The 27,130-nt window shown below is 50.0% G+C and overlaps 2 long non-coding RNA genes and 1 other non-coding gene across 3 annotated transcripts; 1 reads left to right on the top strand and 2 right to left on the bottom strand.

The window, feature by feature from the left end:
• Positions 1-2,980: 2,980 nt before the first annotated feature.
• Positions 2,981-4,202, bottom strand: LOC141576649 (uncharacterized). Its single transcript, XR_012505066.1, has 3 exons — positions 4,069-4,202; positions 3,757-3,939; positions 2,981-3,115 (listed from the first exon to the last, which is right to left on the bottom strand). It is a non-coding gene; the product is annotated as an uncharacterized LOC141576649 (long non-coding RNA).
• Positions 3,113-8,268, top strand: LOC141576647 (uncharacterized). Its single transcript, XR_012505065.1, has 3 exons — positions 3,113-3,844; positions 4,096-4,824; positions 5,115-8,268. It is a non-coding gene; the product is annotated as an uncharacterized LOC141576647 (long non-coding RNA).
• A 2,519-nt stretch (positions 8,269-10,787) lies between these two features.
• On the bottom strand, positions 10,788-10,896 carry LOC141576661 (U6 spliceosomal RNA). Its single transcript, XR_012505078.1, has one exon. It is a non-coding gene; the product is annotated as a U6 spliceosomal RNA (small nuclear RNA).
• Positions 10,897-27,130: the final 16,234 nt, after the last annotated feature.

The raw sequence follows: 27,130 nt of genomic DNA on the forward strand, positions 1-27,130 counted from the left end.
CTTTCCTTTCTTTCTTTCTTTCCTTTCTTTCTTTCTTTCCTTTCTTTCTTTCTTTCTTTCTTTCCTTTCTTTCTTTCTTTCTTTCTTTTCTTTCTTTCTTTCTTTCTTTCTTTCTTTCTTTCTTTCTTTCTTTCTTTCTTTCTTTCTTTCTGTCTTTCTTTCTTTCTTTCTTTCTTTCTTTCTTTCTTTCTTTCTTTCTTTCTTTCTTTCTTTCTTTCTTTCTTTCTTTCTTTCTTTCTTCTCTCTTTTTATTTTAACCTCTACTCTATTGATTTCCTGATCTTTAGGATTTCCTTCCTTCTGCTAACTTTTGGGTGTTTCTGCTCTTCTTTTTTTTAGTTCTTTCAGCTGGTGGGTTCGATTGTTTCTTTGAGATCATTCTTCATTTTTGAGGAAGGCCTGTATCGCTATAAAGTTCCCCCTTAGTGCAGCCTTGGCTGCGTCCCATAAGTTTTGGGTGGTTGGGTTTTCATTTTCATTTGTATCAAGGTTCTCTTTGCTGTTGTTGTTGTTGCTGTTGCTGTTGTTGTTGTTGCTGTTGCTGTTGCTGTTGCTGTTGTTGTTGCTGGGTTTTTTGTTTATTTCAACTTTGATTTCATCATTCACCCATTGGCTTTTCGATAGCATGTTGTTTCATCTCCATGCTTCCCCACCCCCCCCCCCGCCTTTAGTTAGCCTTTAGTTGGCTTCTGTGACTCACTTGTACGTTTTGGAGTTCGGTTGACCCTGTTTGGAAGTCTATTCACCTATGGCTATAACTGTTTGTATGAAACAGATAGTAATAGAATCTCAAACCCATCTAAAAGAGAAAGAAAGGAAGGAGAAGGGGGGGAAAAAAAAGTCTCTATTATTTTCTTGCTTCCCTCTGCCACTCTTAATGGTTTAGATGTCTTCTTTTTACAATTTTGTGTTTATTCCGTTTGGAATGAATGGTAGTGATCACCTTTCCGGTGATGAGTGGTCTCATTTTTGTACCATCCTCCTTCTTCTCTATTTAGAGTAGACCTGTTGATGTTTCTTTTAGCATGGGTTCAGTGTTGCTAAACTCTTTTCGTTTTTGCTTGTCTGTGAAGTTCTTTACCTCCCCTTCTATTCTAAAGGATAGCTTTGCTGGATAGAGTATCCTAGGCTGCTTCTTTTTGTCTGTTTTGTTTTGTTTTGTTTTGTTTTGTTTTTCATTCAAGAATTTCAATAGATCTTGCCACTCCCTTCTGGCCTGTAGTGTTTGTGTAGAGAAATCCGCTGAGAGCCTTATGGGGGTTCCCTTGAAACTCACTCTGTTTTTCTCTTGCCTAAAGGCGTTTAGGATCATTGCTTTATCCTTGACTCTGGCCATCTTGATTAGCCTATGTCTTGGTGTGGGCCTGTTTGAGTTCTTTCTGTTGGGTACCCTCTGAGCCTCCTGGACTTGGATATCTGATTCCTTCTTTAGATTTGGGAAATTTTCAGTCATGCTTTCTTCGAATATCTTTTCGGTCCCCTTGGTTCTTTCTTCCCCTTCTGGAACCCCTATTGTGCGTAGATGGGCACGCTTTCGAGGGTCCCTTAGGTCCCTAAGATGGTTTTCGTTGTTCTTTATTGGTTTTTCTCTCAGCTGTTCTGATTGGGTTCTTTCTGTTGTCCTGCCTTCTAGGCCACTTATTCGTTCCTCTGCGTGATCTAGCCTGCTTTGGACAGCCTTTAGACCAGTTCTCATTTCAGCCAATGAGTGGACCAGTTCTCCTTGACTCTTCTTTATAGCTTCGATTTCGTTTTTGACGTATAGTATATCTCTCAACACTATCTCTTGGAGTTCCTTCAGGACTTGGATCACTCCTTTTTGGAAATCTTGATCGAGCAGGCCATCCACGTCTATTTCATGGATCGTGCTTTCAGGGAATTTCTCTGGCTCTTTTAATTGGGAGTGGTTCCTCTGCTTCTTCATAATGCTCCTATCTCTCTGGCACTGTGGCTTAAGGAGTATCAGTTATCTATTGGTGTCCTTAAGGAGTTTATGTATTTATCGAAAGCCTAGGCAGGCATAAAACTTTAAAAGAGAGAGGGGGATAGGGGGAGAGAGACAGAGACAGAGACAGAGACAGAGGGGGAGAGGGAGAGAGGGGGTGGGGGCAGGATGTTAAAAGAATGGAGAAAAAAAGGTTTGAAAACAGTGTACGATCAATAATAGAAGAGCAAGTTGAAGCAGAATAGCAATTGAGCTGAGACGTCTTCTAAAAGCCTTTAAAAACAAATAGAAAAGATCAGAAAATAATATACAATTGTTTCAAAAGTAAATTTTTAAAAGGTAATCGGAAATAGAACAGATTTTAACAAAAGATAAAACAGAGGATTTTAAAAGACGGGAGAAAGAAAAGGTTTGAAGACAGTGTGTAATCATGAATAGAAGAGTAAGTGGAAGCAGAATAGCGATCGAGTTGAGACGTCTTTTAATAACCTTAATAAAAAGGAGGAAAAAAATCGAGAAACAATATTTGAAACCTGTGAATAACCAGTAACAGGAGATCAAAACCAAGAGAATGAAAAAGGGAAGGGGGTGGATGTTTAAAAATAATAATAATGAAAAGACTTGAAATGAAACATTTAAAAGGGATTAAAACCGTAAACGTATACGACTGTTCAAAAGTAAAGGTTAAAAAGGTAACAGAAGGTAAAACCGATGTAAAAGAGATTAAAAAAGAAAAAGGAAAAGAAAAAAAAAAAGAGGGAAAAAAAAAAAAAAAAAAGGATGTGTTCTCCTGGAGACGGTGCGCTCTTAACGGTTTCACCGAGAAGTCTTTCTGTCGTCGCCCTGTTTCGTGAACTCAGCTTGCTGTTTCCGCGGGCCCTCTGTCGGCGCCCTCGTCTGTGCTGCCCTCGGTGCCTGTGGGCAAGTAGATCGCGCCCCCTCCTGGCACCGCGGTCGGATGCTGCGTTCCTGCCGGGAAGGAGGGAGGGTGGCTGGCCGCCTGCCCTCTCCCGGCGCCGGTCGCTCCGCTGCTCTGTGCGGCTGTGTGCTCCGCCTCGGGTCGGGTCGGCGCTCCTCTCCGTAGGTGGGCTCGGGGGAGACCGTGGAACCGCCCCGCCCCTGCTGCGTTCCAAAACTCGGCTCCTTCTTAGTCTTGGTGGCGCGAGTTCTCTGAGGTACCGGGGCAGATATATAATATCTGCCTCAGGCTGAAAACGAGTCTCAGTCCTGCCTAGGAGGTTGCAGAGCCCCCGGGTGCGGATTCGAGTCTCGGCCCCGCCCCCGCTCCCGCCCCCGCCCGCGCGCTGCGCGCCGCGCGCCAGGGGCTATGGCGGCTGTGGCTGCGCCCCGCCTCTCTTCTCGCGAGAAGGGCCGGTGATGGCGCCGCGGGTCTGAGGAGATGGAGGCTACGGCGCCCCTCTCCCCAGGGCACACCGGCCGTGTTGCTTTGCCTTTCTTTCCCCGTAATGGACGGGTTGGGGGGGCGGGTTGTTCTGCTCTGTATCCCCTCCCGGCCACGGCGCGTGGTGCCGCCGCCACGGTCCTCTGCCCGGCTCGTGCGGCCTGTCCCGGCCCCCGGCTGCCGGCCTGCGACTCGGGCTGGGTGTCGCGGGGACCCTCTGTGCCCGTTTCACTTGGGTCGGTCGGTCAAGGGGCGCTCCGGGCAGATCTGAGACTCGGAGGCTCCCCCACCGTCCCGTCGGCCTCTCCGTTGGAGACGGGGAGGTCTGGCGAACGAGCCCTATTCCTCCTCTGCCGGGCCCTCCCGCACTGTTTTGCTTTTGACTCTTTCTTTTCTCCTTTTCTCCTACCAGATTTTGGGCGTCTTTGTCTTTCGAAGAGGGCGGTGTTCTGTCGGAGTTCCGCAGGTGGTCTGATTGGCCGAGTGGGTCCGTCGATGTGAGTTTTGGTGTATTTGTGGGAGAGGGTGAGCTACGAGCGTCCTTCTACTCCGCCGTCTTGCTTCTTCTCGGGTTATTTTTGAAGAGTAGGTGCTGGGGATTGAACCCTGGACCTTTATTTTTTGCATGCTAAGCATGGGCTGTACTGCCTGATCTCTAGACCCTCCCCACCGCAACCCCCCCCTTTCCCACCGCCTCCATAGTACTCGATGAATCTCCTACCTAGATATCTATGCTTCCTTGGAATAGGGCCGTCGTTTTCTTCATCGGATTGATGCACGTCTGTGGATTCGTCTCGTTTCTCTCCACTGCGGTGGGTGGCATCGGGGCGTGGGGTGGGGTGGAGTGGCGTGGGCTGGGAACAGTTCTTCACGTGTAGAGGTGGAGCGGAGCGATGAGGATGGTGACTGTTTCCCCGAGTGCTCGCGCCGGGTGATGGAGGCCTGTGGTCTGACTTGGAAGAGGACTCGGGTGACCAGAACAGAGCCCGTGTGGGGTCGTTGTGGAGGGAGGAACTCCACCCCCCCCCAGCCCCAGCCAAGGCACTCGTACCTCATCGAGGGACGGTCGGCCGAAAACAAACGAAAGCTGTCAGAGGTTTGGGGGTGGGGGTGAAGGGGTGGGTGTGTGTGTCTGTGTGTCTGTGTGTCTGTGTGTCTGTGTCTGTGTGGTGTGTGTGGTGTGTGTGTGTGGTGTGTGTGTGGTGTGTGTGTGTCCCCGTTCCCCGTACCACGGTCTCTGGTCGAGGCCCCCCCGAGCGGAGAAACGCACGCCAGGCCGTCCGTGCTCCTGGTTGTCCGGCCGCGTGTCCCTGCCACCCAGAGATCCCGAACCGTCCCGCTCGCTCCCCTGCCATGTGCCATGTGCCACCTGCCTGTCGGCCGGGCGCTATTTTAGACCCTGCGAAGAAGTCGACCGGACGGACGGGCCGGGCCGAGCCGAGCCGAGCCGATCTGAGCCGAGCCCGTCCAGGCTGGGGTGGGTGGTGCTGGGTTCAGAGGAGTGGGGTACAAGCGGGAGGCGGGCGTCGATGGAGGGGAGGGGGAGGGGGAGGGGGAAGGGAGAGGAAAGGGGAGGGGAGGGGGAGCAGGGATGACGATGGTCTGGGGCTTGGCGTGTGGGGTGGGGGTGGGAGGGATGGTAGCCATCCTATGACTTTCTCTCCCTACCCCGCCTTTTGCAAGTCTGTTAGAGTGACAAGGTGGTGCTGGTTTCTGGCTGGTGCACACCATAGTGATTCTGTTCTTCTTTTTCCTGGTCTTTTTCAGGAACCCTCGTCCCGAGGGACTGAATCTAGTGCCCTGTGCTGCGCGGTACGACCTAGGGGTCGAATCTGCCAGGAGAGGACTTACAAGGATTTGGAGGATCCTGGAAAACTGCTACCATCCAGAATCCTACATGGATGTTCAAGATCTTGTGGATGGACGGACGGACGGAAGACGGATCGAATGGAGGCCCCGCCCCATCCCCTGGACCCCTTGGCCCAGGAGGATCGTGATGGGTCTGGAAAGGACTCTTCCGACGAGGGTCTCGGGATGGACTTTCTCGGTCTGCGGAAGGTGTTTCTGCACAAAGAGGAAGAGAGGGGCGTTCTCGGCCAGAGAGCCCGAACCGCCTCCTTTCAGGGATCCGCTCCAGTCAGGGTTGGGGTCGGGGTCAGAACGCAGCCACCGACAGCTCCCCTCCCTCGTCTTGGCTCTCCAACTTGGGAAACCCTCCTCCCTGCCCCCTCACCCATCTTCTCGTCAGCCGGCCTCCAGCTTCCCCGTGCCAACCACCTCTCTCATGCTGCCGGACTTTCCTCCTCCTTGGGCTGCCAGGAAGCTCTCCCGCTCCTCCACGTGCTTTGGCTTGGAATCCCTGACAAACACAAGCGGTGCTGGTGGGCGGGGCCGTGGGCGGTGGCAGAAGGACTCCCTTCATCTTATGGGAGCGATTTTTATCTCCATAGAGGTGGCGATTGAGAAAACACATAAAATCACTCAGAAGAATACCCATGTGTAGTATCCCTGACCTAGATCCGTGTCTGTCTGTCTGTCTGTCTGTCTGTCTGTCTGTCTGTCTCTCTCTCTCTCTCTCTCTCTCTCTCTCTCTCTCTCTCTCTGCCTCTCTCTCCATTTCGCTATTCTCTGTGTGTGTGTGTGCGCGCGCGCGCATGCGTGTCTGTCTGTCTCCCTTGTCTCTCTTTCCTCTCCTCTCCCCTCCTCTCCTCTTCCCTGTTCTCCCCCCTTCCCCCTCACCCCTCCACTCCTCTCTTCTCCCCTCCACTCCTCTCCTCTCCCTCTTCTCCTCTCCCCTCGCCTCTTCTCATTTCCCCTCCCCTCCCCTCTTTTCCCTCCTCTCCTTTCCTGTCCTCTCCCCTTTTATCCCTCCTCTCCTCTGCTCTTTCTCTCTCTCTCTCTCTCTCTCTCTCTCCCCCTCCCTCTCTCCCTCTCCCCCCCCTTCACTTCCCTCCCTCCTCCCTACCCCCCCAACCCCTACCTTCACAGGGCCTCATAGATTGCAATCGGTTTCCATGAAATGTGATGAAGAGGGAATGAATTTTAGAATGATATCCCCATGCCATCGAATCCTTCTTCCCCAGGGATAGCGACTTATTTGTGGTCGTGTTTGTTTTTGTTTTTCTTGTTGTTGTTTTGGGGCGCATCGAGGGCGCAGGAGGCGTTGGGAGTGAGGGTGATGTTTCTCTTTCTGTCTGTCTCCTCCTTAGGACGGATTTTAAGAGGAGGGAGGACTCACAGAAATCTACCATCTTGTCTCGTACTGCAGCTGTGTTTGAGCTTCCTATACGATCTGGGCGGAACACTCCCCACCCTCACCTCAAGCCGCCATTGCCGCCCCCTCAGCCCCCTGCACCCCCGTCCAGTCCCACACTTGGGGCGGTGGTTGGGCATGGGGGGATGTTGGCGGGGTGGTGGTTGGTGGGGGGTGGGGTGGTGGAGGAAACCAGAAAACAGACCACTGTGGCACGTGGGTGACTGGGGCTTCAGGGTGAAGGAGGATGAATAAAATGGCCGGAATTAGGCTAACGGATTATTGCTTCTTTTTTTGGCGGGGGGGGGAGGATCATTAGGTCATTCATTCATTCATTCATTCACTCATTCATTTGCTGGGGGGGGTGTCATTCGGTTTCTTATGCTCGCCCTGAAAACGGTCAACTGTCCTGACTGACTGGTTGCTGCTCACGGTTCCAGGCCTGTTGTTGAAACTGGAAGCTCTCGATCTTACTGTTTCTACTGTATTTCACTCATTGAAAGTCATCATCATGCTGGGTCTCTGAGTCTTTCTCCGAGGAGAAGGTCGGTCACGGGACTAATGACCTGACAAAATAGCCTGAGTGACCAAGAAGGCCACACCTTGAGTGCTTATGAGATAACGAGATCTAACCACCAGCCTCTATAGAATGGGTCACCTGGAGGCATCGTGACACCATTCTGAGTCTTCTGATGAGAAAACGATTCTGTGGATGGTGATCGATGCCCGATTGTTTGAGCTATGGCTCTAGAACCACCCCACCCACTCCATCCCCAAGGTGGGTACACAGTTTTGAAGACGCTAGCCTGCTGTGAATCCCCTTTGCCCGGCAGAGCGATAAAATGGCCTCTTTGCTTCTAAGCTCCGAGACCTTGTCTCTGGATTCTTGGGCTCGTCGGGGACGGGGGCCGATCTTTTGGCAACAAGCGTGCTTCAGAAACAGCGGATGCCCGAGAAGGACACTCTGCCTCTCCCTCTTCTTCCGGGCCTGAAATGGGGAGGAAAAAAACATCGCTTCCCCTGGAAGCTGGAGTCCGGGACCCGCCATCCGGAGGGACTTCTGGCTTGGCCTTCTCCTGGGGTGGGGGGGGGAGGGCACGCCACTGCACGTGTTCTTTGTCAACTCCCTGTTTCTCTCTTCTCGAGTTATCTCTTTGGGACGGCTCCCACACTGGGTGAAAACAGACAGACAGGCTGGTATGTCTCCCTACCCCACCCTTCGCCCCCAAATGACTGATCTCCTGTCCCATCAGAATCACCACTTGTTTTCCAACGTGGCTTTCTTGGATCCTGGAGGACTTGTAAAGGAAAAGCCCAGCTGGGCTAACAAGCTAAAGTCACAAATCTAAGTGTGATAAGTGTCCGTTTACTGATCTAAGTTCTGCTGGGCTAACTCGTAAATCTGAAGTTTAGTGTCAGTTTACTGGGCTAACAAGCTAACTCGTAAATCCAAGCTCAACAAGTGTCAGTAACGTGATCTGTTCCAAATTGATAAGCTCCAGTGTACTGATCCTTTGCTTTTTGTTGTTTGAGCCTTATTGGCGAATAGACCCATATTTGTAATTAACCCTATGAAACCTCATGTGCACGTCTTGGAGGTGCTCAGAGCTTCGGAGCAGAAGCCCCTCTGAGCCCGCCGGCGTAATAAATCTGAGTACTCCAACCCTCCGAGAGGTGCTTGTTTCTTGGCTGGCCTGTCATTTCCGTAACAGACTGATATCAACTTAGAGCCAAGATGGGCGCAGAACTGAAGGAGCTTCTCGGCTGGCCTAAGAAGCCTGTCGTCGTGATGTGGGAGGCATTCTTTACGAGGGACCTATCTGATTAAGTGCTTGACCGCCTTTTGGACTTTGAACCAACTTGGAGATAGGAACTAGGATGAGAGGGCACCCGAAATAGCTCAGCAAACTCTTCTCCATCCTTAGAAGACAGACAGACAGACAGACAGACAGACAGACAGACAGACAGAGTGTGTGTGTGTGTGTGTGTGTGTGTGTGTGCGCGCGCGCGCGTGTTTGTGCGCGTGCGGGGGTGTGGGAGAGGGAGGAGATGACGTCAGCGTACTGGACACTGTTTCAGTGACATGGGGAGTGCTGTCAACTAGGAAGGAACGTCATGTATTCTTCAGCCTTGTGTCTGTACAGGTGGGTACACTCAGGGTTCCAGAAAGGATGGGATATTCCTGGCAGTCGTCTACTGCCCTGGCATCGAGGGCTGGCTGGCTGGCTGGCTGGCTGTCATCCAAAGTGGAGGCTCTCGTGAAAGGGACGGAACCGAGTCCCGAGGAGATGCCTCCTTCACTGACTTTCATGCAAACACAGTGGACCACAGCCTCCGGAAAGAGGGTGGGTGGCACACGTGGCCCCAGTCTGTTCTGTCCATTCGGCAAATGGCCTGGGTTAGGGGAAACCCAGCATGGCGACCATCCGACAGGCCGACCCACCGACCCACGGACGTTCTCGGTTTCTCCCAGCTTCCTGGATGACCTCCCCCACCCACCCCCACCCCACCCGCATTCCTTCACCCACCGTGGTGTCTGGTGTCAGGGCACTTGGAAGATGACTCCCATTGTTCAATAGACAGGGGCAGGAAGATTCCTATAGGACCGCAAAAACAGTCAACTGGCCATACATACATACATACATACATACAAACTTTTTGTCCCCAGAGGCCTCAGACCTCCTCTCTCTGGACACGCTGAACCCCAGTAACTGGCCCCCATTCAACTGCCACATAGTAGGGGTCATCCAGACGTTCTTGGGATGGTAGGTATGACTTCCAAAGGGGTTGAAGCCTTCCTTCCCCCGCTGCAAGCCTGATGCCATCAGCATGGCCAGGACACTGCTACAAACAAACAAACAAACAAACAAACAAACAAACAAACAAATAAACAAACAAACAAACAAACAAACACACACACACCACCACCACCACCACCAACAACAACAACAACAACGACAACAAAAGACAAACACATGCGTATGTGACTTGGGGACATACTTTCCGCAGCCTCCAGGGACGAAGGCACTCGCTTCGCTGGGTAAATCCTACGAGGCTTCACTAAAGCGCTTGCCAACTTACTTCTCAGAAAGATCGATCTCTGCCCCCATCACCCGCCATCATCAGGCAAGGTCGTCAGAATCCATGGGAGATATAGACTAGAAGAAGAAGTAGAGGAAGGAGGAGGAGGAGGTGGAGGAGGAGAATCAGTGACATGAGGTGTGTACGACTTCTTGTCTCCAAGAGGATTGAGTTTTAAATTTTTTTCTTTTCAGATACAAGGGAAAATAAACTTCTGTTTTTTCCCCTTCCTTCCCTTTTAGAGGCGGACACCCACATGGTAACTATCATACCTCTGTCAGCAGAATGGAATCCTTTCTCTTTTTCTCCCTCCCTGACCCTTCTGGGATTCAGAAATCCTCCGTGAGGATTTTTCTATTCTTGGCAGCAGAGTTATTAGCATCATTGACTTGGAGGCAAAAACTTAGGTTTCCATTAAACTGGGATAGACATGCATGGATAAGAGATACTAGTGCTACTCGTTTTCCTTAGGGTTCCCCTGTGTCTGTGGGGTGTGTGTGTGTGTGTGTGTGTGTGTGTGTGTGTGTGTGTGTGTGTGTGTGTCTGTGTGTCTGTGTGTCTGTGTGTCTGTGTCTGTGTCTGTCTGCCTGCCTGCCTGCCTGCCTGCCTGCCTGCCTGCCTGTTTATTGTAGGAACTCTCTGTCAATGGAAGTATAGTTGACTTACAATGTTGTGTTCATTTATGACGTACGGCATAGTGATTCACTTATTCACACACACACACACACACACACACACACACACACACACGTATACTTTTTCAGGATAGGTTATTACAAGCTATTGAACATAGTTCCCTGTGCTAGACAGTAGGACCTACTTGTGTACCTAGTTTGTATAGGGTGGTTTATATCTGCTAATCCCAAACTCCTGATTTATCCCTCTGCCCTCCCCCGTTCCTCCACCCTACCCTGTCCCCTGTGTTAACCATCGGTTTCTTTTCCATGTCTGCGAGTCCAGTCTGTTTCTGGTTTGTAAATAGGTTCCTTGGAGTCTTTTTAAAATGGAGTTATTTATGTATGGATGGGTGTCTTGACTTACTTTCAGATCCCACCTAGAAGTGATGGCATAGGATATCTGTCTTCCTCTGGGTGACTGACATCACTAAAGCTACGGAACGCTTCACGTATGTGCGTGTGTCGTCCACGTTCAGGGGCCGTGCTGATCTTCTCTGGATGGTTCCCGTGTTAGTCGATGTGCTGTGGCAGCAAGCGCTTGCCTTAGGGTTTTTGTCTCAACCTGAAAGCCGGCCCGGAGACTGAAGGTCTTCTAGTTGCCTCCACTATCTGCCTAGGACCATCTCCACGAACGTTTCCCATTTTCTCTCACCCTTTTGTCTTGGCATCATTGAGTACTAAAATGCTCCGTCTCCTGAAGCCCTGCAGACTGAAGCTGGACAACGGGAGGTAAACGTCAGAGAAATGGCCACAACAGCTCCTGTGGAAACCATCCTAGGGCCTGTTTTTGGAGGAGCCGCTCAGAGAGTTGAGCCGAACACCCCAGGACATCATCAGAGGCATTTCAAACTGCTCGAGCCGTTTCGATGACCCCGATGTGTGGAAATCTCCTACCAGACTGACCCCCTACTCCCGGCCCTGAATCTGGTTTCTCATCTGCTCCAATGATTAACCTTTTTGCTGTACTTTGGTTTTCCACACAAGTGCCTCTTAGGCGATACCTGACTGCTTGCTCCCTAGGCCTAGCTTCAGAAGCCCATCGACACCACCGCCTCCTGAGACGAGATACTACAACTGTTTCCTTGAACAGACCTGTTCTCAGAACTAAGAAACTGGGTCCATGAAACGCAGGCCCTCTAGGAAACTATTCCCTCCCTCCTGCCCCCACACCACGCGCACGCACGCACGCACGGACGCACATGCACAGTCAACAGCCCAGCTTTTAATGTGTAAAACTTCCAGGGAAGTTACAGAATAGGGAAATGTTGGGGTCCAGAGTAGGCTGCCCCAAAATGTGCCCGATGGACTATGCTGAATGAAAGGGACTTCACAACTGGCCAAGGGGGAGGGTATAGGTCAGTGGTAGAGTGTGTGCTTAGCAAGCAAGCACAAGGTCCTGGGTTTAATCCCCAGTACCTCCGGTCAAAAATAAATACATAAAATCGAATTCCTCTCCCCGCCCCCCCCCCAAAGTATACACTGCTGTATGTCAACTCTGTCTCAATAAAACTGGAAGAAAAAAAGGAAAAAAAAAAAAGATTTAACAAAAGAAAGAAAGAAACAAACAAAGAACTGCCCGAGGCAAGAGGAACACTCTGGCCCTCCTTTCTGCCTCCCTGGAAGCAGGGGAAAAAGAATTTTGTTTTTTTAAAGTCTCCCATCCCAGAGGAATCTATCAAGTCAGAGGTCTGCTTCCATGCCCTTCCATGATTCTCAAACGGTGTAGTGGGGTTTACCCAGATTAGGAAAAGGAGGGGACTCCTTTGGCCTGAGACCAGGCGAGATTCTCCCCCTCCCTCCCGCCTCCCTCCGTGCAGTTGGGACGGGGTGGCCTAAGGGTGGGGAAATTGAAACCAAAGAACAAAAGCCGTTCAACAGAGAGGAGCCGGAGGCCAAGTCAAAGGCTCTGACCTGAGCACAGAGCTTTCTGCATTTGAATGAAGCGATTGAACGAGGCCCTGCCGAATGGATCCTCCTGACGTCCCCGCCCCCGCTTCCAGGAGACAGTCAGTCGATTTGGGACCGATCGGTGGAGAAGGCCTGGGAGGCGGCGGCGGCGGCGGTGGCGGCGGCGGCGGCGGAAGCAGCGGCGGGGGCGGGGGGGGGTGGAGCGCGGGCGGGGGCGGGACCAACGGTCGCTCCAACTCTGCCTGCCTGCCTGCCTGCCTGCCTGCCTGCCTGCCTGCCTGCGGGGCTGAGGCCTGAGGGCCACGCTGGTTCCTGCCACTCAGGGAAACTTCTGCGGGTGTTGCCGAAAGATCGCCCTCCCCCACCCCGTCCCTGACGAGCCAAATAACCCAGAGACAGGGTCTTAGAGTTTAGAAGAAAAGAGGCAGCTTGATTGCTTTGCTGGGCAAAGGGGACTCACAGCAGGCTAGTGCCCTCCAAACTGTGAACCCGTCTTGGGGTTGGGGTTTCATGCTTCTGTGGACGAACAGGTTGGAGCATGAAAGGGAATCACAACAGGCGGGAGCACAAAAGGTGCTCATGATCAACAAGGGTCTCTGATGAAACTTCCTCCTAAATCTGGATGAGTGTCTGATAACATGGGACCTCCTGGTGGTCTAGTAGGTCATCAGCCCGTGACCTTCTTTATCTGGTCAGACTCACCCGGCGGCACCAGCGCCACGGAGGAACTCGGGGTGGGGGGTGGGGGGTGGGAGGGGGCTGGTCGTTCTCCTGAGCTTATCCTCCCGTGACTCCCTTCCTGGGGAAAGACTCAGACGCCAAACATGATTGTCAAGTTGAACGATCAGAGGAAGGTCAAATCAAACAGTTAGAATCGACAACTTTAGCTGTTTTTAACAGTGGGCCTGGAGCTGGGAGCGGTGTCTGGTCAGTCGAGTTTGCTGATCGTTCTAAAAGCAAGCAGTAAGCATAAAGCCAAAAATTGGCTTAGCCTAAGTGCGGCCACTTCATGATTCCTCCTTCACTGGGGGCTGAGGCGTGGGGGAGGGCGGGGGTGGGGGACAGGACTGAGGTGGCGGCGAACTTCTCCGTGAATGCTCGGAGCCGAACTGCTCTCTGGGCCTAGGTCTGAAAAAGGCCTGAGTCTCAGCTATGACAGATTCTCTCTCTTTCTGGGCACATGGACTGACTCGCCCCGCATCCTCCCATCCTGTCAGACCCTTTGGACACACACCTCCACCTGAAGAGTTCTTTGGCCTCGTCCAGAAAAAACAAACACACGCACGAACAAAACCAAACGAGCACACAGAAACCCTGCTGATCTCCTTGGACCCCATTCACTTCGGAGAGTCCCTCTCGTAGAAATCCCCTCTGCTCGATGATTTCACCACAGCCGCCTCCCTTTCTCCGGCACAGTGACCCCCCACCCCCACCCCTGCGTGGGCCCTGTCCCTCTACCTATCAAAAACCAAACCCCAGGAGAAAAGAAAATCAGAATGCTGTTTTGAGCCACTGGATCTGTGAAAGGAACCAAACAGAAAGCTGAAATAACCAAACCAGCCGAACACCAAAAGCGAACAGACAGATACCCCAGAAAGAAGGGCACGCTGACCCTTGCCCCTTTCCTTCCTGGAATCAGGACATAACATAGATCTACACCCCACCCCCCACCCCACCCTCCCCAGATGTCTTCTTTATGCCGGAACGAGAGTGACGTTCTTATTGTCAACGGTGCTGTTATGGAAATGACAGGCCGGCCAAGAAACAAGCACCACTCGGAGGGTTGGAGTACTCAGATTTATTACGCCGGCGGGCTCAGAGGGGCTTCTGCTCCTAAGCCTTGAGCACCTCCAAGACGTGCACGTGAGGTTTTATAGGGTTAAGTACCAGCTTGGGGTATTCGGCCAATAGGCACGCAATAGCTTTAGCAACATCATTATCACGAAAGTAGAGGCAGTGAGGCAGCAAACCAACATTTCAAGGCCAGATATGTCTCTTTGAAAATCCAGCTGGCTAGCAAAATATGAACAGGGAATCAGCAAACCGGCACTTATTAATTTAGATTTACGAGTTAGCCCAGCAGAACTCAGATCAGTAATCCGACACTTGTTACACTTAGATTTGCGACTTAGCTTGTTATCCCAGCTGGGCTTTTCCTTCACAGTGTAAAGCGGAGAAGGAGAGAATTCTGTACAAACAGACCTCGATGAAAAGAATCCTCACCCTCTTTTAGGCCCCCACCTCAACACACGTGCGCGCACACGCGCGCACACACACACACACACACATGCATGCACGCACGCGCGCGTATAGTTACTCCTGTTCTCTCTCTTTCTCTCTCCCTCTTCCTTTCTTACTGATTTTTTAAAAATGTTTACTGATAACACAGAAAATAATTGCTTAAATGTTGTCCAGGAATGATATTCATTTTTGAAAACATGATATATATTGTAAAGGATTTGGGCTCCCTTAGAAAAATCCCAGTCCAGGCACGATTGTATAGCACCTCCTTTCACTTTCAAGTGTCTCATTTCAGACAATAAAGTAGCCAGTCATCTTCCTTGTGCATGACCTTTGTAACTGGCACAAGTCAAACGGCACAAAATTCAGACCCAATCTCCTGATCCATATGATTCTCATATTCTTTTTTTTTTTTTTTTTTTTTTTTTTTTTTAGCGAGTCCAGAAGCTATGGGTCTGTGCCAACCACCCGTGGCTGTTCACTATCCAGCATTTCTTCCATTATCTTTATGTTGTCCTGTTTCTTGGAAGTATTAGTGCAGCTACTTTTCCCGATGGTCTGTCTCTGTCTCTGTCTCTCACTCTTTTCTCCTTCTTTTTTTTGGGGGGGGGAGGAGGGGGATGGGTTTGATTAGGTTATTTATTTATTTTAATGGTGGTTCTGGGGATTGAACCCAGGGCATCATGCATGCTAAGCAGGCACTCTAACAATGATCTATATCCTTCTCTACACCGCCCCCCCGACCCTCCAGCACCCCCCCCCCCGTCCCCGGCCAGGGCCTGTCTTTGCTCAACCCAATAGAAAAGCATTTATGTTTTGCCAGTTTCCTGGGTCCTTCTTTGTTTCATAAAACTGAGAAGAAATACACGTGGAAGTTCTCTCCTATGAATTGAACAGACTGAAGATCCTTTAAATAACCAAATGAGGTGGAAGTGCAGAGAGTACCATACGGGAACACACCGAGGCACATCGTCATCAAATTGACCAAAATTAAGGATAAGGAGAAAATATTAAAATGAACGAGAGAAAAGCAACAAATAACATACAAGGGAACTCCCGTAAGGTTATCAGCTGATTTTTCAGCAGAAACTCTACAGGCCAGAAGTGGGTGGCACAACATACTTAAAGTGATGAAAGGGAAAAACTGACAGGTAAGAATACTCTATTCAGCAAGGCTCTCGTTCAGATTTGAGGGAGAAATCAAAAGCTTCACAGATAAACAAAAGCTACAAGATTTCAGCACCATCAAGCCGGCTTTACAAGGAATGATAAAGGATGGTCTCAAGTCATCAAATCCTAAGAAAAGAGAACAAAAAGATGACAGAGAAAGGGAGGGGGGGAGAGAGGGAGAGAGAGAGGGGGAGAGAGGGGGGGAGGGAGAGAGAGAGAGAGAGAGAGAGAGAGAGAGAAAGAGAGAGAGAGAGAGAGGGAGGGAGGGAGGGAGGGAGGGAGGGAGGGAGGGAGAGGAGACCTTCGAAAGATTGCTTTGCCTGTTTAGGGTCTTCCGTTGTTCCTTAAAAATTTTGAAATTGTTTGTTCTAGTTCTGTGAGGAATGTCGTGAGTATTTTGACAGGGGTTGCATGGAACCTGCGGTTTGCTTTGGATAGTGTGGCCATGTTGATAGTATTGATTCTTCCAATGCAAGAGCACAAGGCATCTTTCCATTTCTTTGTGTCATTTCAGATTCTGGAGTATAGATAACCTCCTCGATTAAGTTTATTTCTAGGCATTTTACTGTTTTTGACTCAATGGAAGTGTTTATCCCAGTTATAAAATTCTGGTTTTTAAAGTGGAGGGGGGAAAAAAAAAAAGGAAAGGAAGGGCCACAAATGGCAAAATATCCTTCTTTCTCATGGGTGAATTGTATTCCATTACGTGTGTGTATGTGTGTGTGTGTGTGTGTGTGTGTGTGTGTGTGTGTGTGTGTCCCCTCTTCTTTATCTATTCAAATATTGATGTGCACTTAGGATGCTTCCGTATCTTGGCAATCATAAATGATGTTGCTGCTAATAGCAGGGTGTGTGTATCTTTTTGAATTCATTCTTCTTTTGTGGTTGGCTTTATTCCTTTGATAAGTATGTAAGTTTAAAAAGCTAAAGCTCTAAACCTTCCTGGAAACAATGAACAGTACATATATGTAAATTAAAAATATATGTGCAGTAAAAACATTTTAAAAAAATAAATAAATAAAAAAGAACGAAAGACAAGGAAATTAGCTATCAAGCCGTGAAAGACATGGAAGAAACTTAAAAGACATCTTACTAAATCAAAGAAACCGGTCTGAAAATTGTTACCAACTGTACAATTCCAACCAAATGACATCCTGGAAAAGGCAAAGCTCTAGAAACAATCAAAAGATCATGGTATCCAGGGGTTTGGGGAGAGGGAGGGAAGGAGGAATGAACAGATGCAGCGTGAGGGATTTTTAAGGCGATGAAATTATTCTGTAGGATACCATAGTGGTGGCTGCATGTCATTGTACATTTGTCAAAACCCATAGAACGTACAACCTCAAGAGTGAACCGTCCTGTAAACTATGGACTTTGATGGATAATAACGTGTCCATGTCGGATCATCAGTTTTACCAAATAGGCCACACTGATGAGAGATGTTGAGGGGAGTGGAGGATATATGTGTGGGTGGGGAGGGCTATGTGAGAACTCTCTGTATTTTCTGCTCAATTCTGCTGTGAGCCTGAAACTGCTCTAGGAAATAAAGTCTATTAATCAAAAACAAAAACAAAAACAGAAACAGAAACAAAAACAAAACACCCAAATGAGGTGAACCAGGATTCAGTCATCCAAAATGGAGCTGGACGGCCAGTGGGAGGAACTTTGTTGCAGACATAGTCCTGTTTCAGGGAGGGGGACGTTGTCCCCTCCCTCTACACATCTTGAGTTCTCTGGGCTGGACTGATCCAAAAATGGACCCCAGACGGATCGTTGAGCAGGAGCGACAGGGAACCTACTGTCTTTCATTCAAGCACTCATGTGTCCCCGAAGCAGGCAGCTTTTCTCCGTTTTAGGACAAGAAATCAGCCCTTTGTGCGAAATGGGCCGGGCTGAGAGCCTTTGGTTTTGGGTGACCCGTCCGTGAAGAATCGAGACGGAGTTTGGGTTTTGGGGAGGGGGGGAAGCCCCTGAAAGAAGTCACGAGGTTGGTTGGTTTCTCTAGGCTTCTGGGGCCTGAAGGCTCTCAGTGGGTGATCAGGGTGTTTTCCTAAGTCCAGATGCAGGGAGGGCACCCTCCACGGAAGTGATCGATTTCCCGCTTTCAGGGAGACAGAAAGAAGAGTCTGAGGGTCCCTCTTGCGTCTGCTGGCCCCTCGGCTTCTTCGGTCACTCTCATTTCTAACCCATCCGTGTGCCACGGAGGCACATACATGTTTGGGGTGGCCTCCCCTGGGTCCCGACACCGGCATCAATGGGGGGAGGGGGTGCATGAGTGGTCAGAACTGTATCAAGCTCAAGGGCACCACCAACCGGTTTCAAAAACAAATCTGCCAGCAGCTGCTAGCCGCAGCCTGGTCGTTTCAAAGTTCCCGCCTTGCTCTTGTGGTGTGTTTTCTTTCGTTTCCCCTTCTCCACTTGCCCCGTGGGGTAGTCTGATGACACACACTTCCAGTGCTTCTTTCTTGCATCTGTGTCTCCTGGGCTGCAGTCCTAAGAGCCCCCCCCATCGCCCCCGCCCCCCCAATCAACTCGTTTCTTTACCCTCCACCAGGTCTCCTGGCTTGGAAATCTCGGCTCACAGCATGTGTCTCGTGTCCTCTCTGAATTCACGGGCCCAGCCATCCACCCTAAGGAGACGGAGGGAGGGAAGGAAGGTTTTGACCTGGCGACCTTCCTTGCCGGCATCCTCCGGATTTGGGACCCTTCAGTGCGCCACCTGCCACCCGCCATACCACTCTCACCCTGAGGCCTAGCCCTCGGGGCTCCGTCCACGTGGAAACCTGAACGCGGACGGACCTGGACGGTGGGCGGGGTGGGGGTGGGGGTGTGGAGGGGCTTGCTTCATCACTGCCGGAACCGTGGAGGCGACCGGGACAGACGCGTCCTTCAAGAGGTGAAGGGACACGTCGCCCGGGCTAGGTCCGTGCCACAGCATGTGATTTGGCTCTAAAAAGGAAACCAGGGACCCGTGGAGCCGAGAGACCTGTGGGAGACAGGCGGGGCCGTTTCTGCGTGCCCCTGACTCCCTGAAAGAAGCCAATCTGAAAAGGTGGCATCCTGTAGGGTACCGGCTCTAGATGACATTCATTCTCAAAAGGGCAAAAGCCCCAGAGAGGGTGAAAAGATGAGTGGGGTCGGGGGTGGTGGTGGTGAAGGTTGTCTGTGTGGGTGTGTGTGTGTGTGGGTGTGTGGGTGTGTGTGTGGGTGTGGGTGTGGGTGTGTGTGTGTTGTGGCGGGGGGTTGTTGATGAATAGGTGGAGCACAGGGGACTTTTAAGCAGCGAAACTCTCCGGTAGGTAGGTCCACGATGGGATGAAAACCAACGTGTTGGATATGGCAATACCTAAGATGGGGTGAACTGAAAGAACCCTTCTGGGTGTCCCGCCCCTCAGCCGAAGTTTAAAGTCCTTCCTAAAGCCAGAAGGTAAAGACACACGAGAGCAATCTGAGGGGCCATCGCTGAGGAGTAACAGCGAGGCCAGTGAATCCAGTGAAAGACTGACTGACGTGGGGGCCTGGGTCCCTCGGCTCGACCCCCTTCCCCGGGAAACCGAAGCCTTCGACGCAGGGATGCGCTTTGACACGCTTCTGTCTCATCGGAGAAGGCTTCTTCTGCCTGGCATTGCGTGACGGGGCCGAGAAACCCGTCCTCTCCTCCTCTGCGTGAGGTAGCGGTTGCTCCCGCCTTTGCGCAGCGGTGAAGAAAGCTACCAGAAACACGGTTCTGCGTTTCTCTCGATACCGTGGGCGAGCGTCACGGCTTTTCCTTGCGTTCCACCATGCAGTCAGATAGCATTCTCAAAACTAAGCGTGCCATGCAAATTTTCCTTTTCCTTTTTTAAAGTGACTGTCAAGAACTTAGGCAGCATCGAGTGAAAATGTTGGGCACCTTCATCTCTTGGTTTGTATGGAGCCAGCTAGGTCATCAGACCCACGTCACCATGATTTCTGAATTCTAAGATCCTTTCCAATCCATGATATTGTACACTCCTGGGTCATGGGATGTCACTATGGCTGATCAGGTCAAAGGGAATGTGTCCCTCCAGAGCACTTATTAACACGTCAGTTTATTTAAACGACAACAAAGGAAATTCCCTTCGGGCGATATTCATTCCACACGCTAAAGGAAAGCGATAGGTTGTGTGCCTGAGCCCACACAGTGTGACGCAGGAACGGGGTGGGGGTTGAGGGAGGAGGAACTCTGGCTAGTGTCCAGGACCTAACGGGAGATAGAGTGGAGGATTTTTGCCCTTCTTCAGGGACAGGGTGAATCGGCCCGAGGTTGACTTGTGCGCTCAGAAAGAGGGCCTTTACCGGATGCCCCGAGCAAGCAGACTTTTCTTTTCTTCTTCTTCTTTTCTTTTTTCAGTTTTATTGACATAGGTTTGACATACAGCCCTCTATCAGTTTCGGGTGTACAGCACAATGATTTGACTTCCATAGACTGTGAAGTGATTATTAGGTAACTTTAGTGACCAGGAAACAACGATATGTTAAAAGGGGGTTTAATCAACAGAACTGCTATTTCTGATGATCATCTATTCCTAAGAGAAAGGACAGATGAACACTCCAAAATGCAGGAAGTGCATAGTCACAGAATGATGAACAATCTTTACCCGTGCCGACGTTTTGACGCCAGGATACGTGGAAAGCTGAAGTTTTAGAACATAGAAATATTTGGCTCTCCATTTGACCTGGAAATCTCCTTGTTGGAAAGAAGCTAATTTCTCCTCCTCATCCTCGTCCTCCTCGTCCTCGTCCTCGTCCTCGTCCTCGTCCTCCTCCTGCCTTTTTAACTAAAAAAATAAAAAAATAAAATAAAAAAAAATTTTTTAACAAGAAGTTTTTATCTTTTTGGAGGGGGGACGGGTCATTAGGTGTCTTTATCTACGTTTCAATTAATTATTTAGATTTATTATACGTTTTCAGTGGTGGTACTGGGGACTGAGCCCAAGGCCTTGTGCATGCTGAGCACGCACTCTACCGCAGAGCTCTACGCTTTCCCAGAAAGGAGCAAATTTCTAAACATAGAACTGGATGAGTAGGTCAGCTTTTTGATCTCATAGAAGCAGCGGCCCAGTTCTCTGGGGGGAACCCTCCTTATCTTGTCCATCTCGACAACGTCAGAAACGTCTGTCTGCATAGCCCACAGTGGCCTGAGACTGAGGCCAGGGGGCTGAATCAGGTAGAACCTGAAACCGAATGGAAGAAACAAACAAACAAAAAAGGGTGGGGAGGGGCACGCGGAGGCCTTTTTAAACGTACACACTGCTGCGTGGTCTCCCTCGTCGAAACTCTAATTCGCAGCCTTCTTAAGGAGAAATATACACCTGAAACGTCTTTTTTCCACACAGAGTTTAAAAGCTTTCACCCTCCGAGCCGAAAAACCTTACCCGTCCCATCGGTTCTTTCTGAGTGAGTGGGTTCTCTAGTGTCCTACGCGTCTGCTGGGAAACAAGCTGCTGGAGAACCAGCAACTAGAAACCAAGCTGCACCAGCATTTCCATGAGCGTAAAATCTTACATTCACACTTACTTGCTTAAAAATGCACACGCCTGCTTTGTTTTCATGTTTTACACAGTCGATGACCTATAACATGTATGATGCTCAAGAAATTGTGTGAGGGGCAATCCTGAGATTGACCGTGAGGGCGCAACAGATGGCAGATATTTCCTTAGGGTAAAACAATGGACGGTCATGGGAAGCCAGATCATCCATTAACAGAACTTGGTTCTGGCAGGAAAGCATGTGGTTTAACCCCGGGGAAATATTTGCTATCTCGAGATGTCCCAGAGGCAATCACAGGATACACTTAGAAATTTTGCATCCCCCGAGGAGGGTGATTGTTCCTGGAAGGGATAGGCCTGAAATGAATCAGTTAGCCAGCAAGCAGAACTTCGTGCTTCTGGCATGAAATATCTAAAGCCCCACCTCTTTGATCGCATTTCTTTTTTTTTTTTCCCTGAGCCGTATACTCCCAATAAACAGGATGTCGACCAGGCTTTTGGCACTCTAGATCCACGAGACCTTGAGTCCCCTGGTCCCATTTTCGCTCTTTACTTGGTCTCTTTGTTTCTTAATTCTTGCGTCGCCCGTCCTCAGACACGGTCCCGAGCTGCGCTGGACACAGCACCCGTCCTACCCGACTCGTGAGTGACCTACAGTTTTTAAATGAAAGCTACAAAATCTCTGGTCATGTCGATCTGCTGGTCTCGTCTGTATGAGACAGGGCAGTACCTGAGTTTCAGAGACACACACAGACACACACACAGACACACACACACACACAGACACAGACACACACACACACACACACACACACACACACACACACACACACACACTCTAAAGGGAACAAAGAACAAAGAAAGATAGAGAAAGAAAAAGAAAAAGGCTCAGGGGAATAAAGGATTCGCTTGCTCTCTGTGACATGACCCAGTAGACCTAGTTGTCACGAGACAGGAAGCTCAACTCTCCGTGTTTACATTATCTGTTCCTGAGCTTTCTTGCAGAAAATTCTCATGCGTTTCTTTCCCCTCACGGAAGTCTTCTCTATTCCCCACAGAGCCTGGGGCGATGGCTCTTCACCCTGGAGCCGCCTGCGGCCGATCCAAGATATCGGATGATTTATGGAAGTGATCAGTGATCCTGAGACAAAGCCCTTCCTTTAGGTAGAAAAGCATGGCCCCTGCTGCTCAGGGAGCTGGCACTCCCCCTCCCTCTCCCCTCATGCCACCTTCTCCTTTGTGCACAAGCTATCGCTTTCGCAAAAGAGCTTGGCTTGCCTGAGAGTCTTGTGGAAGCCATCCTCATTTCTATGGTACTGCCGTCCAAGGATCTGGAAAGGGCCCGGTCCCATGTATGCATGTATGCATGTAGGCACTTGTGTATGTCCCCGGCTTGTAGGCCTGGCATGTTTCTTCCTCCACATACACTTGCCAGAGTTCATTCATGAAAGAGCTCTATGGAACTGGTTTTCAAGGGAACATGCAGGCAGGGAATGCGAACAGGAAGGAACCCAAATGTTTTCCTTCAGGTTGACATGATCTAGGACAGATCCTTTCATCCAGAAAAGCAAATGTCAAGGGATCGGTCTCGTGAAAAGAGCCATGTCTTGATTGTGACGAGCAGCATTCGAGGTGAAACTTTTCGCCTCCCTAGGTTTACCCCGAATCCATTAAGTTCCTGTGGGTTATCTCTGTCATAAAACGTGTCAGCCAGGAAAAAAAAAAAAAAAAAAGAGTCTGGGAGCGATGGTTGGCTCGGTCTCAAGTCTCAGGAAGTGTTCACACCCCAAGCAGTCCGAGGGGGTAGTGTGTGTGTGTGTGGGGGAGGCGGTCCATCTCTGAAAAATTGGTGCCTCCTCCACGTAGTTTTTGGTCCCTTGCAACTGAAGCATCTGGCAACGTCCCTGGAATGTTTAGATCGTTTCCAAAGAAGATGAGATACGGAAGCGTTCGTTCCTGGCTCCATGAGTCGAAGGGGACGTGCTTTAATATCTTTCTGACAGAAAAGACTCGAGATCTGTCAGTGTGTTGGCCGACATGACTGGTATACCTTCGGAGGATGGATGGACCTACAGACAGACAGACAGACCGGAATACATACATACTTACTTACATACGTACATATGTAAACATACAATACAATACAATACAATACAATACAATACAATACAATACAATACAATACAATACAATACAATACAACAAAACAAAATGAAACAGAATAAAATAAAATAAAATAAAATAAAATAAAATAAAATAAATTAATTTAAATGAAAATAAAAGGATGCTGTGAGGAGAAAGTGTCTGTTTCTGGCTAGGACCAAATCGTGTCCCTACGTGGACCGGTTGGGAAAGACTGGTGTCCCAGATGGTTCACCGTGACTTCCTCGTGAACAATTGCTGTGACCGATTCGGGCTTCGGAACAGTCACGGTCTCGTTCTGAGGAACGTCTCCTGGAAAGCATGTGGAGACCGTCTTCGTCTGCCGTCCTTAGGAAACGTTCCAGCAGAGCGGGTGTCCGAGAGCCTCTAGGGGCGATGGCTATGCTTCGTGGACGTCTGTCCCTCTTCAGGCCGAATTTCGTGGAAGTATGCTGATCTGGCCAGCCGACAAGTCTGAATGGGGGTGATTTTTTGGTAGAAATGCGCGTCCTTGGAGAGACCAGGGGAAGGGGAGCATTTCTCAGTGGAAACTCTCGTACAGCGTGATAGAGATGAGAATGCGGTTCTGTGTCATCATCTTTGCGTGCTTCCCGCCACCCTCCCCCTCCCCGCCCCGCCCCGCCTTCCACTGATACGCTGGGCCACGTCACGCGTGCTTCGAGTTTTCTCCGATGGTTGGCCAACGCTCTTCCGACTCCCGTTGCCCATGGTTCTCCCGCTTTGGACTTGGCATCCTCGAGAACCAAAGCCGCCCTTTCCCTGAAGCCCCGCCGAGCCGGGCTGAGCAGCTGGACATCCGCTGGAGAGAGGTCACTGCCGTGTCCCCTCTCGAGACCCTCCTCCTGCCCGTTGCTGTGGAGGCCACTCAGAAAGTGGACCTGAACCCGCATGCGTTTTTCAGGCCACCCGAGCCTCTTCGAGCCCGACGCCTAGACATCTTCCTGACTGGTGGCGCTCCGGACTCACACCCTGGGTTTCTCGTTGGCTTCAGCCACGGACCTTTGTCTTCCTGGAACGAAAGACCAGACCGGTTTCATCAGGTGGAACCACCTGCCTGGTGGCGGGACTGTCGTGGAACCCTGTGGACCACCCCGAAGTGTATATGCAGCCCAAGGGTGATCTCTCCAGTTGAACAACCATCGAGGCCCAAAAGGACCCCTGCCCCGGGAAGAAAGAAACTTTGACCTTGACCCTTAGCTGCCCGAACGAGAATTTGGATCAGGGTTGGGTAGGGTGATGGAGATCTCCCTTGGCACAGTTCCCGTGTGCGGGACTTTCAATGACTCTGTCTTCCTGAAAGGACACCCGCCCCCTGACCACGCTGTCTCGTCATCAGTTTGTTTCCACGAGGGACGAACCGTCATTGTGTGCACGACAAAGTTGGCCGCTGCCTGTTTGGTCCGCCATCGCTCCGTAAGGGACCGACGAAGTGTGCGTCGTGACCAGTGACCGATTTCGGAGCCCGTGGGTGGTGGGCGGGTGTGTATCTGTTTTCCAGGTCACGCGCGACGCGGTGTGTCGTGGTGTGGCCCGCCCGGCCACCCCACCTCCCTTCCCCCATGGAAAATCAAGGGAGAGTATTGCCCGAGACAGACGAAAGTGCAGCCACGAAACCTAAAAGGATGACCCTGGATGTCAACTTGGAGGTGGCTAGGAGACGGCTGAGCATGCATAGGATCACACTGCACTGCCACCGTGTGGGATGCCGCACATGTGTCGCCGTCGTGGTTTTCATCTCCTCCACCTATTGCCCTCACCTACATCCACTCTTTATCTCACTGAACTCTTTTTTTTTTTTTTTTTTTTCCGGTAAGACAGTGAGAATTTTCCCTCTCTCTCTCTCTCTCTCTCTGTGTCTCTCTCTCCTACTGTCTCTCATAATTGACCTGACAAGGGGATGTCCGTTTTCACGTGTCCAACATAGCGATTCGGGATTCTTCCATGTTCCACGATGATCACCGTGATGAGTCTGGTTACGGATCAGTCACCGGACAGCGTCATGACAATAGTATGGATTGACTCTACTCGCCCTGCTGTCCATGACCTCCCGTAATTTGTGTATTTATTAATTGGAGTTAACTGGAAGCTTGTACTTTTTCCTCTCCCTCACCCATTGCACTCATTGTTCCTTCTTGGTATCCATGAGCCTGTTTCAGCTTCCTTGCATGTGTTCCTGCGTATTGTCTTGGGGATTCTGCCTCGAAGTGACAACATCCCTCTCGAACTTAAGTCACTTAGTTAACATCATCCCCTCTAGGTGTAGGTCTCTCCAGACCACGTGGCACTGTCCATTCGTCCATCCGCGGGCCCGTAGTGGAACTGCCGGGTCTTCCAGGAGTTTTCTGTGGAATGTTTTGAGGGACTTCTGTCCTGTTTTCCCTAATGGCTTTCCTCCACCTCCGTTTCGCCCTCTCCCCCTCGCCCCCACCACCAACCCCTGTTCCGTGTTGCCTTCTGTCTTCCGTCGGAGAGCGGAGTCTGTCAGGTATGAGTCGAGAGCTCTGTGTCCGCCCGCCAGCCCGCCCACCCGGCCCCATCTCGAACGGTGATCTCTATCACGTGTTCCGTCAGGAGCAGGCACTTTCTGCTTGTTTTTGGAACTTGCTGTCGTGATTCCAGGTACTGGGCCTGTCCGGATATCTCTTAGAAACGGAAATGCGTGCGTTTTCCCCTTTTTTAAATTGTGTTCGTTTGTTTACTTATTTATTTATTTACTTACTTACATTTATTTATTTATTTAGGCCTTTTTTTTTTTGGTTCTTGCTGCTGTTGTTGCTTTCGGTGGTTGTTTGTTTATTCGGGGAGGGGAGGTAATTCGTTTCTTTTGCTGGTTTGTTGCCTGACTTAGTGATTGCCTGACTTACCGACTTCCTTATTGACTTGAACGGAAGTCCTGAAGATCGAACCCTGGACCTCGCGCGTGCTGGGCAGGCACTCTGCCGCTGAGTTCTACGCTCCATCCTCCCCCTCGCCCCCTCCCCCATTTGGGGGAGGAAAAAAATAATTTTTTTTTTTTCCTTTTAAACTGAAAACGTCCGTTTGGGTCTCCTGCACGTGTTTCATCCCTGGTTTTCTGGCTTCTAGGAGGTGGAGTTGACCGAGTTCTTGGGCTGTTGAGGAGAGGAACCCCTGATGGGCTGCGGTTGTGCTTTTTCTACGGTGTTTTTGTTTTTGTTTTTAAACCCCAGAGTAGTTCTACAACTTGATTTCCCTTTGGTGGTGGGTTTTGTCGTTTGTTTTCATGTTTTCTTTCTTTCTTTCTTTCTTTCTTTCTTTCTTTCTTTCTTTCTTTCTTTCTTTCTTTCTTCCTTTCTTCCTTTCTTTCTTCCTTTCTTTCTTCCTTTCTTCCTTTCTTCCTTTCCTTTCTTTCTTTCCTTTCTTTCTTTCCTTTCTTTCTTTCTTTCTTTCTTTTTCTTTCTTTCTTTCTTTCTTTCTTTCTTTCTCTTTCTTTCTTTCTTTCTTTCTTTCTTTCTTTCTTTCTTTCTTTTTTTTCTTTTCTTTCTTTTCTTTACTTCCTTCCTTCCTTCCTTCCTTCCTTCCTTTCTTCCTTCCTTCCTCCCTTCCTTCCTTCCATCCTTCCTTCCTTCCTTCCTTCCTTCCTTCCTTCCTTCCTTCCTTTCTTCCTTTCTTTTTCTTTCCTTTCTTTCTTTCCTTTCTTTCTTTTCTTTCTTTCTTTTCTTTCTTTTTTTTTTTTCGGATGGGGCTACAGTTTCCTTGTCCACGTTGACTGTGTCAAACACACGCACCGACACACACACGCACACCCAGACACGCGGATGC

Source organism: Camelus bactrianus, unplaced genomic scaffold (genome assembly GCF_048773025.1).
Source record: "Camelus bactrianus isolate YW-2024 breed Bactrian camel unplaced genomic scaffold, ASM4877302v1 HiC_scaffold_154, whole genome shotgun sequence".
NCBI classification, from domain to species: Eukaryota; Metazoa; Chordata; class Mammalia; order Artiodactyla; family Camelidae; genus Camelus; species Camelus bactrianus.